This window comes from Pongo abelii, chromosome 20, assembly GCF_028885655.2.
Source record: "Pongo abelii isolate AG06213 chromosome 20, NHGRI_mPonAbe1-v2.0_pri, whole genome shotgun sequence".
Classification (NCBI taxonomy): Eukaryota; Metazoa; Chordata; class Mammalia; order Primates; family Hominidae; genus Pongo; species Pongo abelii.
Window position 1 is genome coordinate 11,307,739 of NC_072005.2, and position 6,926 is coordinate 11,314,664.

A 6,926-nucleotide genomic window follows, 5' to 3' on the forward strand; every position below is an offset into this window, starting at 1 on the left:
CATTTAGTAGGAACTCCATAAATATTGACTTTTTGGTTTTGCTCTTTTTTTTTTTTTTTTTTGAGACAGGGTCTCACTCTGTTGCCCAGGCTGGAGTGCGGTGGCTCTAACACAGCTCACTGCAGCCTCCTCCTCCCAGGCTCAAGCAACCCTCCTACCTCAGTCCCCGGAGTAGCTGGGACTACAGGCATGCACCACCATGGCCAGCTAATTTTTCTGATTTTTTTTTTTTTGTAGAGACAGGGGTCTCACTATGTTGCCCAGGCTGGTCTCAAACTCTTGGCCTCGAGAGGTGCTGCCAACTTGGTCTCCCACAGTGCTGGGATTACAGATGTGTCCTCTTCTGTTTTCCCGATCTGCTGCTCAGAGCTTGTCCCTGATCTCGCTATTGGAATCACTGTAGCATCATAATATGCTTCTGTATCTTTCTGTGCTGGGTGCAGCTGCCTCCAGACCTTTGCACAGGCCATCCTCTCTGCCCAGAACATGGTTCCCCCGACTCCTTACCTGAACAAACTTTTCTTTTTTTTGAGACAGAGTTTTGCTCCTGTTTCCCAGGCTGGAGTGCAATGGTGTGATCTTGGCTCACTGCAACCTCCGCCTCCCAGGTTCAAGCAATTCTCCTGCCTCAGCCTCCCAAGTAGCTGGGATTAGAGGCATGCAACACCACGCCCGACTAATTTTGCATTTTTAGTAGAGATGGGGTTTCTCCATGTTGGTCAGGCTGGTCTCAAACTTCTGACCTCCTGGGAATGCCCGCCTTGGCCTCCCAAAGTACTGGGATTACAGGCATGAGCCACTGCGCCCTGCCACCTAAACAAACTTCTATTCATTCTTCAGGTCTGATGCCTCCTGGAAGCCTTCCGTGACTACCTCCCTCCCCTGTGGAAGCTGGGTCAGGGGCTCCTCTGGGCTCCCGTCCCCTCCAGCCCCTGGGTCTCCCCATCGCAGTCCTGATCACCCTCAGAATAACTGTCTGGTTCTGTGGTGTCTGCTCCTCCCATTTCAATGTCAGCTCCATGAGGACAGAAATTTTTCTTTTCCTTTTTTCCTTCTTTCCGCGACAGGGTCTTGCTCTGTCGCCCAGGCTGGAGTGTAGTGATGCAATCATAGCTCACTGCAATCTTGATCTCCTGAGCTCAGGCAATCCTCCTGCCTCAGCCTCCTGAGTAGCTGGGACCACAGGTGAATGCCACCATGCCCAGCTAGTTTTTAAATTGTTTGTAGAGATGGGGTCTCACTACGTTGCCCAGGCTTTTTTTTTGAGACAGGGTCTTGCTCTGTCAAACAGGCTGGAGTGCCATGACATGATCGTAGCTTACTGCAGCCTCCAACTCCTGTACTCAAGCGATCCTCCCACCTCAGCCTCCCAAAGTGCTGGGATTGCAGGCGTGAGCCACCACCGTGCCTGGCCTCTCTGCCTTATTCACTGCTGTATCCCCAACACCCGGGACGCGGCTGTGCATACTATAGGTGCTCAATAAGAGAATGAGTGAGCCAGAGTAGTACAGGGCCTCACTGGCCAGAGGACCTCAGTGCCTCTCTGTCCCCTGGCGTCCACTGTTGATACCATCAGTGTGGCAGGAGCAACCAGTACCACAGCAGGGAGATAGGTTCCTCGTGGAGAGGGAGTCTGCCTGGGCCTCCCAAACTGAGAGGTGTTGGGGGTGACAGTGAAGAGGGAGGTTGAGTGAGGCTGCTCACTGGTCCCTGGTGCCTGTAGTGGAAATGGTGGGCCCAGCCAGCCTAGGACACTTGCCCCATCCTGCCCATAGGCAGAGGACCCTGCTGCTACGTGGAGAATTGAGCAGCGAGAGCATACAAGGCACATCCATGCAACAGGCATCCACGGAGCATCTACCATCTGCAGGCGCCGACTCACCCTGGGAGGTGGAATCATCATCCCAGGTCACCATCCTACAGGTGCAGGAAACTGAGGCTGAGAGAGGAGCAGCCACCAGCCTCAAATCATACAACACTGGTGTGCCAGGCACGGTGGCTCATGCCTGTAATCCGAGCACTTTGGGAGGCTGAGATGGGTGGATCATTTGAGGTCAGGAGTTCAAAACCAACCTGGCCAACATGTTGAAACCCCTTCTCTACTAAAAATACAAAATTAGCCGGGTGTGGTGGTGTGTGCCTGTAGTCCCAGCTACTCAGGAGGCTGAGGCAGGAGAATGGCTTGAATCTGGCAGGCAGAGGCTGCAGTGAGCTGAGATTGCGCCATTGCCCTCACTTCAGCCTGAGCGACAAAGCAAGATTCCGCCTCAAAAAAAAAAAAAAAAAAATCACGTAACACTGGAGCCGTAGGACTCAAACCCACGTCTATCATCTTCAGGGAAATCTCTCCTGTGGTTTTTCAGATGCATTTCAGCAACTGGTGAATTACTTGAGTGAATGAATGGGTGTCTTGCAGTCAGTGGTGAGCTCAGAGTAGGAACAGTCATGAGCAGGATTTGGAGTCCCGAGAGACGTGGATTGCAGTTCTGGCTTGGCCACACAGCTGGACTGCGTGACCTGGACTTCTCTGGGCCTCAGTTTCCTCATCTGCAAAGTGGGTGCAGCAACCTCAGTGCTCCACCAACAGGGCCGTGACGGGGCCAGTGAGGTGGCATCAGGAGAGCACAAAACCGAGGGAGACGCTGACGTGTTGGATTGTTTTTTCTGCTGTTTCCGGAGCCGGGGAAGGAAGCCGGAAGCCAACACAGGGTGTCCAGGCCTGCCTTTGGGAGTTTAAGTTATAAAGACAAAAGCTGGGCCTAGACAGGTCAGAGGGGCAGGACTCAGGCTTCCTGTTTTTCTTTGAACAGATGGCCCAGCCACCAGATGCTTGTCTGTCCGGACACGTGTGCATTGTACAAGGAACTCGCTTCTTTTTAAAATACTTTATTTTTAGAGATGGTGTCTCACTATGTTACCCAGCCTGGTCTCCAGCTCCTGGCCTCACGCGATTCTCCCACCTCAGCTTCCCAAAGTGTTGAGATTACAGGCGTGAGCCACTACACCTGGCTGAGGCCAATTTTGTGTCAAATATTTGGAAAAATGTATATATCTGTATTTCCTTGGTTTTCCAGACATTCTCTTCAGACTTCCAAGAAACTGGTGGGACTGGAGGACAAGCAGGAGGGATGCTTTGCTTTTTAACTGACAGATTTATTGCTTAGAGTCGTGTAAATGACAGAAGATAGAGCAGATAGAGGAGAGTTTCCACCCCTCCAGCAGTTTCCCCTATTAACAACTTGCATCCTGCTGAACATTTGTTACAACTGATGACCCAATCTTGATACATCATTATTCATATAGTTTACATTCCAATGCACTGTTCCTGTTGTACATCCTACTGGTTTTTGGCAAGTGCATATTTTTTTTTTTTTTTTTTTTTTGAGATGGAGTTTCACTCTGTCGCCCAGGCTGGAGTGCAATGGCGTGATCTTGGCTCACTGCAATCTCTGCCTCCTGGGTTCAAGCGATTCTCCTGCCTCAGCCTCCCGAGTAGCTGGGATTACAGGCACCTGCCACCACGCCCACCTAATTTTTTGTTTGTTTTGTTTTGAGACAGACTCTCGCTTTGTCACCCAGGCTGGAGTGCAAATGGCAGGACCTCGGCTCACTACAACCTCTGTCTCCCAGGTTCAAGACATTCTCCTGCCTCAGCCTCCCTAGTAGCTGGGACTACAGGTGCACACCACCACGCCCGGCTAATTTTTTGTATTTTTAGTAGAGACACGGTTTCGGCTGGGCGCAGTGGCTCACGCCTGTAATCCCAGCACTTTGGGAGGCCGAGGCAGGCGGATCATGAGGTCAGGAGATCGAGACCTTTCTGGCTAACATGGTGAAACCCCGTCTCTACTAAAAATACAAAAAAATTAGCCGGGCGTGGTGGCAGGCGCCTGTAGTCCCAGCTACTCGGGAAGCTGAGGCAGGAGAATGGCGTGAACCCGGGAGGCAGAGCTTGCAGTGAGCCGAGATTGCGCCACTGCACTCCAGCCTGGGCGACAGAGCGAGACTCCGTCTCAAAAAAAAAAAAAAAAAAAAAAGAGAGACATGGTTTCACCACATTGGCCAGACTGGTCTTGAACTCCTGACCTCAGGTGATCTGCCCGTCTCAGCCTCTCATACAGGTATGAGCCATCACACCCAGCCAAATTTTGTATTTTTAGTAGAGACGGGGTTTTGCCATATTGACCAGGCTAGTCTCAAACTCCTGACCTCAAGTGATCTGCCCGCCTTGGCCTCCCAAAGTGCTGGGATTACAAGCATGAGCCACCGTTCCCAGCCGTATTTTTTTTTTTTTTTTTTTTTGAGACGGAGTCTCCCTCTGTGGCCCAGGCTGCAACGCAGAGGCGCGATCTCAGCTCACTGCAACCTCCGCCTCCCGGGTTCACGTCCTTCTGCCTCAGCCTCCTAAGTAGCTGGGACTACAGGCACCCGCCACCACGCCCGGCTAATTTTTTTTTGTATTTTTAGTAGAGACGGGGTTTCGCCATGTTAGCCAGGATGGTCTCGATCTCCTGACCTCGTGATCCGCCCACCTCAGCCTCCCGAAGTGCTGGGATTACAGGTGTGAGCCACTGCACCCGGATTTTTTTTTTTTTTTTTTTTTGAGATGGCGTCTTGCTCTGTCACCCAAGCTGGAGTGTGGTGGCGCGATCTTGGATCACTGCAACCTCTGTGTCCCAGGTTCAAGCTGTTCTCCTGCCTCAGCCTCCCGAGTAGCTGGGACTAGAGGCACGTGCCACCATGCCCAGCTAATTTTTGTATTTTTAGTAGAGACGGGGTTTTGCCATGTTGGCCAGGCTGGTCTCGAATTCCTGACCTCAGGTAATCTGCCTGCCTCTGCCTCCCAAAGTGCTGGGGTTACAGGCATGAGCCACTGCGCCTGGCCAAGGTGCAGATGTCTTGTATCTGGTATTATAGTATCATACAGTATCATATTCACAGTGCACAGTATCATATTCATTGTGCTAAAAATCTGCCTATTCATCTCTCCCTTCCCATAGGCCCTGGGCAATCCTGACCTTTTTTTTTTTTTTTTCTTTGAGACAGGGTCTTGCTCTGTCACCCAGGCTGGAGTGCAATGGCATGATCTCAGCTCACTATAATCCCACTTCCTGGGTTCAAGTGATTCTCCTGCCTCAGCCTCCCTACTAGCTGTGATTACAGGCACATACCACCACGCCTGGCTAATTTTTTTGTATTTTTATTAGAGATGGGGTTTTGCCATTTTGGTCAGGCTGGTCTCGAACTCCTGACCTCAGATGATCTGCCTGCATCGGCCTCCCAAAGTGCTGGGATTACAGGCATGAGCCACCACGCCTGGCCCACTTTTTTTTTTTTTTAGACAAGGTCTCGCTCTGTTGCCCAGGCTGGAGTGCAGAGTGGCACAATCATAAGCTCACTGCAGCCTCCATCTCCTGGGCTCAGACGATCCTCCCACCTCTGCCTCCCGAGTAGCTGGGACTACACAGGTGTGTGCCACCACACCCAGCTAATTTTTTTTTTTTGAGACGGAGTCTCGCTCTTTCGCCCAGGTTGGAGTGCAGTGGTGCCATCTCTGCTCACTGCAAGCTCCGCCTCCTGGGTTCACGCCATTCTCCTGCCTCAGCCTCCCGAGTAGCTGGGACTACAGGCGCCCGCCACTACTCCCGGCTAATTTTTTGTATTTTTAGTAGAGATGGGGTTTCACCGTGTTAGCCAGGATGGTCTCGATCTCCTGACCTTGTGATCTGCCTGCCTCGGCCTCCCAAAGTGCTGGGATTACAGGCGTGAGCCGCCACGCCCAGCTTTTTTTTTTTTTTCTTTTTTTGAGATGGAGTTTTGCTCTTGTTGCCTGGGCTGGAGTGCAGTGGCGCAATCTCGGCTCACTGCAACCTCTGCCTTCTGGGTTCAAGCGATTCTCCTGCCTCAGCCTCCCGAGTAGCTAGGATTACAGGCACCTGCCACTACACCCGGCTAATTTTGTATTTTTAGTAGAGACGGGGTTTCACCATGTTGGCCAGGCTGGTCTCAAATTGCTGACCTCAAGTGATACACCTGCCTCGGCCTCCCAAAGTGCTGGGCTTTACAGGCATGAGCCACTACGCCTGGCCACACCCAGTTAATTTTTAAAATTGGTAGTAGGGATAAGGTCTTGCTATGTTACCCAGGCTGGTCTCCAACTCCTGAGGTCAAGCAATCCTCTCACCTTGGTCTCCCAAAGGGCTGAGATTACAGGCGTGAGTCACCTTGCCCAGCCCCTTTCCCCCTTAATAACCTCCACCCAGGTTGGGCGTGGCGGCTCACGCCTGTAATCCCAGCACTTTGAGAGGCCGAGGCGGATGCATCACCTGAGGTTGCGAGTTCGAGACCAGCCTGACCAACGTGGAGAAATCCCGTCTCTACTAAAAATACAAAAATTAGCTGGGCATGGTGGTGTATGCATGTAGTCACAGCTACTCAGGAGGCTAAGGCAGGAGAATCTCTTGAACCCAGGAGGCGGAGGTTGCAGGGAGCTGAGATTGCGCCACTGCACTCCACTCCAGGCTGGAGGGAGACTCTGTCTCGAAAACAAACCAAAACAAAAAACCAAAACACAACAGGTAGCTGGGTGTGGTGGCACATGCCTGTAGTCCCAGCTACTCGGGAGGCTGAGGTAGGAGGATGGCCTGAGCCCAGGAGGCGGAGGTTGCAGTGAGCTGAGATTGTACCACTGCACTCCAGCCTGGCCAACAGAGCGAGACTCCATCTCAAAAAAATAAATAAATAAGAAGAAGGAAATAGAGTCTTGGTGCAAAGTCTGGCTCTGTGTTCAAATCTTAACTCTGTCACTTGCCAGCTGGGAAGCCCAAGTCCTGTGGGGTCCAAGATTTTTTATCTGGTGAATGGGACTTGCAGGCCCCATCTCACAGAGACAAGGTGTCCTAACGATTGAGTGAAATAAGGCCAGT